The sequence below is a fragment of the Schistocerca serialis genome, chromosome 4 (assembly GCF_023864345.2).
Source record: "Schistocerca serialis cubense isolate TAMUIC-IGC-003099 chromosome 4, iqSchSeri2.2, whole genome shotgun sequence".
Lineage (NCBI taxonomy): Eukaryota > Metazoa > Arthropoda > Insecta > Orthoptera > Acrididae > Schistocerca > Schistocerca serialis.
In genome coordinates, this window is record NC_064641.1 from 413,574,828 (window position 1) to 413,579,827 (window position 5,000).

At 51.3% G+C, this 5,000-nt stretch overlaps 1 non-coding gene across 1 annotated transcript in view; it reads left to right on the forward strand.

The window, feature by feature from the left end:
- Positions 1-4,330: 4,330 nt before the first annotated feature.
- The window catches only part of LOC126476842 (small subunit ribosomal RNA), a 1,909-nt gene continuing 1,239 nt past the window's right edge, over positions 4,331-5,000 (forward strand). Inside the window, exon 1 of the ribosomal RNA XR_007587279.1 lies at positions 4,331-5,000. This exon is cut by the window's right edge and continues 1,239 nt beyond it. This is a non-coding gene — a ribosomal RNA (small subunit ribosomal RNA).

The following is a 5,000-nucleotide window of genomic DNA, read 5'->3' on the forward strand; positions in this document are numbered from 1 at the left end:
AGGCATCCAATTACGATAATCACTATCAACGAACCTGCCGCCCCCCCCCCCAATACACCTTTCCCTACAACAATGTGTATCTGAACCTACGCTATATCGTACCTTAACCTAACCTATATCGTACCTTAACCTAACCTATATCGTACCTTAACCTAACCTATATCGTACCTTAACCTAACCTATATCGTACCTTAACCTAACCTATATCGTACCTTAACCTAACCTATATCGTACCTTAACCTAACCTATATCGTACCTTAACCTAACCTATATCGTACCTTAACCTAACCTATATCGTACCTTAACCTAACCTATATCGTACCTTAACCTAACCTATATCGTGCCTTAACCTAACCTATATCGTGCCTTAACCTAACCTATATCGTGCCTTAACCTAACCTATATCGTGCCTTAACCTAACCTATATCGTGCCTTAACCTAACCTATATCGTGCCTTAACCTAACCTATATCGTGCCTTAACCTAACCTATATCGTGCCTTAACCTAACCTAATTTGTGCCTTAACCTAACCTAATTTGTGCCTTAACCTAACCTAATTTGTGCCTTAACCTAACCTAATTTGTGCCTTAACCTAACCTAATTTGTGCCTTAACCTAACCTAATTTGTGCCTTAACCTAACCTAATTTGTGCCTTAACCTAACCTAATTTGTGCCGTAACCTAACCTAATTTGTGCCGTAACGTAACCCATGTTGTGCCGTAACGTAACCCATGTTGTGCCGTAACGTAACCCATGTTGTGCCGTAACGTAACCCATGTTGTGCCGTAACGTAACCCATGTTGTGCCGTAACGTAACCCATGTTGTGCCGTAACGTAACCCATGTTGTGCCGTAACGTAACCCATGTAGTGCCGTAACCTAACCCATGTTGTGCCTTAACCTAACCCATGTTGTGCCTTAACCTAACCCATGTTGTGCCTTAACCTAACCCATGTTGTGCCTTAACCTAACCCATGTTGTGCCTTAACCTAACCCACGTTGTGCCTTAACCTAACCTACGTTGTGCCTTAACCTAACCCATGTTGTGCCTTAACCTAACCCATGTTGTGCCTTAACCTAACCCATGTTGTGCCTTAACCTAACCCATGTTGTGCCTTAACCTAACCCATGTTGTGCCTTAACCTAACCCATGTTGTGCCTTAACCTAACCCATGTTGTGCCTTAACCTAACCCATGGTGTGCCTTAACCTAACCCATGTTGTGCCTTAACCTAACCCATGTTGTGCCTTAACCTAACCCACGTTGTGCCTTAACCTAACCCACGTTGTGCCTTAACCTAACCCACGTTGTGCCTTAACCTAACCCACGTTGTGCCTTAACCTAACCTACGTTGTGCCTTAACCTAACCCATGTTGTGCCTTAACCTAACCCATGTTGTGCCTTAACCTAACCCATGTTGTGCCTTAACCTAACCCATGTTGTGCCTTAACCTAACCCATGTTGTGCCTTAACCTAACCCATGGTGTGCCTTAACCTAACCCATGGTGTGCCTTAACCTAACCCATGGTGTGCCTTAACCTAACCCATGTTGTGCCTTAACCTAACCCATGTTGTGCCTTAACCTAACCCATGTTGTGCCTTAACCTAACCCATGTTGTGCCTTAACCTAACCCATGTTGTGCCTTAACCTAACCCATGTTGTGCCTTAACCTAACCCATGTTGTGCCTTAACCTAACCCATGTTGTGCCTTAACCTAACCCATGTTGTGCCTTAACCTAACCCATGTTGTGCCTTAACCTAACCCATGTTGTGCCTTAACCTAACCCATGTTGTGCCTTAACCTAACCCATGTTGTGCCTTAACCTAACCCATGTTGTGCCTTAACCTAACCCATGTTGTGCCTTAACCTAACCCATGTTGTGCCTTAACCTAACCCATGTTGTGCCTTAACCTAACCCATGTTGTGCCTTAACCTAACCCATGTTGTGCCTTAACCTAACCCATGTTGTGCCTTAACCTAACCCATGTTGTGCCTTAACCTAACCCATGTTGTGCCTTAACCTAACCCATGTTGTGCCTTAACCTAACCCATGTTGTGCCTTAACCTAACCCATGTTGTGCCTTAACCTAACCCATGTTGTGCCTTAACCTAACCCATGTTGTGCCTTAACCTAAGCCATGTTGTGCCTTAACCTAACCCATGTTGTGCCTTAACCTAACCCATGTTGTGCCTTAACCTAACCCATGTTGTGCCTTAACCTAACCCATGTTGTGCCTTAACCTAACCCATGTTGTGCCTTAACCTAACCCATGTTGTGCCTTAACCTAACCCATGTTGTGCCTTAACCTAACCCATGTTGTGCCTTAACCTAACCCATGTTGTGCCTTAACCTAACCCATGTTGTGCCTTAACCTAACCCATGTTGTGCCTTAACGTAACCCATGTTGTGCCTTAACGTAACCCATGTTGTGCCTTAACCTAACCTATAATGTGCCTTAACCTAACCTAAAGTGCGCCGTAACCTAAACTATATTGCGCCTTAACCTGACGCACGTTGTCGCTGAACCTGCTCTGTAATTGTTATGCAACCCGTTAAAGTAGTGTAGTGTTGCCTAACCGCAACCCTCGCAATATAGTTCGCTACTCGCACTGCCCGGTCCCCTGTGTATCGCGTCATGTTAAACACCTTGCAGGTGTTGCTGACTTTCCACATGCTCCTGCTATACACTGTAGTGTGGATAGCAGCAGGACGTACATGCCCCCCCCCCTTCCCCCCTGCCTTCGCAAGCTGGTCGGTGAGAAGTTTGCATGTTCAATGCCCTTCGCATGCCGACGTACTCAGCCTACGTTGTGGTACGGCCTGTCACCTGTCCGCCGATGTACGCAAAACCCACAAACTGTACTGCACATTGCTCCGTATGTACTGAATGATACATCGTGGCCCATGTGACCGTATGACGACAGCGCCTAGCAACGGCGGACCATACAGTCCAAATATTGTGCACGCAGCTACGTGTCGTCTCCCTATAAGAGCTGGATTGCAGTGTGGTACGCCATACAGACGTGTGGGAGGAACGGACGCCCTGGATGGCGATCAGCATGAGCAGTCTGTTGATGTAGTGGAGCGTGTATTCGGACGTAGTCGTCTCTTCTCACACACCGTGATAGCATGTTGCACCGCGTTCCACATCTGCGACATGCTGCAGAGGCGGGCTGACAGTCGTTCGCGCAATGGACACCGCATACGTACGGGGTCTACCTTCCACGTGTTCTCTAGGCGTGCACATGTTGTTGCGTCTATGTGGGCAGACGTAGTGTGTTGTGACACCTGACACAGGCATGCAATACTCGTTGCAAATGGCGATGGACGTGTACGTTTGCTGGTGACGTTACGCAAATGAACAACCGGTAACCCGTTGTGGTGCGGTTGTTCTCGCTAGAGGTGAATCAGTGTTGGCGACGATCGGTCGAGCTATTAACCGGTTGTTTCAGGGATACCCACCATGCCCACGAACGTGAAAGGGGACCCACCATGCCCACGAACGTGAAAGGGGATCTGGGTGTGAGGCGATACGCGGCGGTGGCTGGGTGGGACCGTCCCCGGCCGGTGAGGGGGGGCCGCCCGGCGTGCTGGCAGCGCGGTGCGTGGGCGCACGCGCTACAGCCGGCTGGTGGGGGCGGCCGGTGGCAGGCGCGCCGGCCGACGGACGCGGCAGGCGGCGCAGCTGCGCGCCGGCGCCCCCTGCTCGCGGTGCCTTGCGGCCAAAGTAGGTCCTCGCGGGCCCGGTGCGAAGCGCGGTGGCCATCTGCAGTGTGCTGGTCCGATTGAGGACTTTGTGCGCTGAGGATGCGCCGCCGCCCGGCGCTCGGCGCCGCGACGCCGTCTGCTGCTCGGTCGCCCCAGCGGTTCTCGCAGGTGGTTTGTATCGCAGCTGTGCGGACGTGTTGGCGCGTGCGCTGTGCTGGGAGAGTTCGCTTCGGCACCCAAGTAGGGCTTTTGTCCTTCTGTGGCGCTGGCGTTGGAGCTGCCGGTCACCGTAGGTGGCGCGTGTTGTCTCCCGCCGGCAATGCCACGACAGCACGCTCCCGGGCCTCTGTCGGCAGCGGCAAGCTCAGTTGGGAGCACGGGTGGTCGCACCTAAAGCGTCTACTCGCCTAACTCCGGGCGATTGCGCCTCTCTCGAACCCGACCAAGTACTTAGGACGGCGCTGCGCGCCGCCGGGACCTGAGAGGGTTTCGAGGTGTGTTGTGCAGGGGAGCTCAGCCTCCTCCTGTTTGCAGAATAATTGAGCGGACGCTTGCGTGTTCGCGCGGGCCCCCGGGACACACTCCCGGGCGGCCGGCTGCTCAGCTCTAGTTGACGCAGCTCCCTGGTTGATCCTGCCAGTAGTCATATGCTTGTCTCAAAGATTAAGCCATGCATGTCTCAGTACAAGCCGCATTAAGGTGAAACCGCGAATGGCTCATTAAATCAGTTATGGTTCCTTAGATCGTACCCACGTTACTTGGATAACTGTGGTAATTCTAGAGCTAATACATGCAAACAGAGTCCCGACCAGAGATGGAAGGGACGCTTTTATTAGATCAAAACCAATCGGTCGGCTCGTCCGGTCCGTTTGCCTTGGTGACTCTGAATAACTTAGGGCTGATCGCACGGTCCTCGTACCGGCGACGCATCTTTCAAATGTCTGCCTTATCAACTGTCGATGGTAGGTTCTGCGCCTACCATGGTTGTAACGGGTAACGGGGAATCAGGGTTCGATTCCGGAGAGGGAGCCTGAGAAACGGCTACCACATCCAAGGAAGGCAGCAGGCGCGCAAATTACCCACTCCCGGCACGGGGAGGTAGTGACGAAAAATAACGATACGGGACTCATCCGAGGCCCCGTAATCGGAATGAGTACACTTTAAATCCTTTAACGAGTATCTATTGGAGGGCAAGTCTGGTGCCAGCAGCCGCGGTAATTCCAGCTCCAATAGCGTATATTAAAGTTGTTGCGGTTAAAAAGCTCGTAGTTGGATTTGTGTCCCACGCTG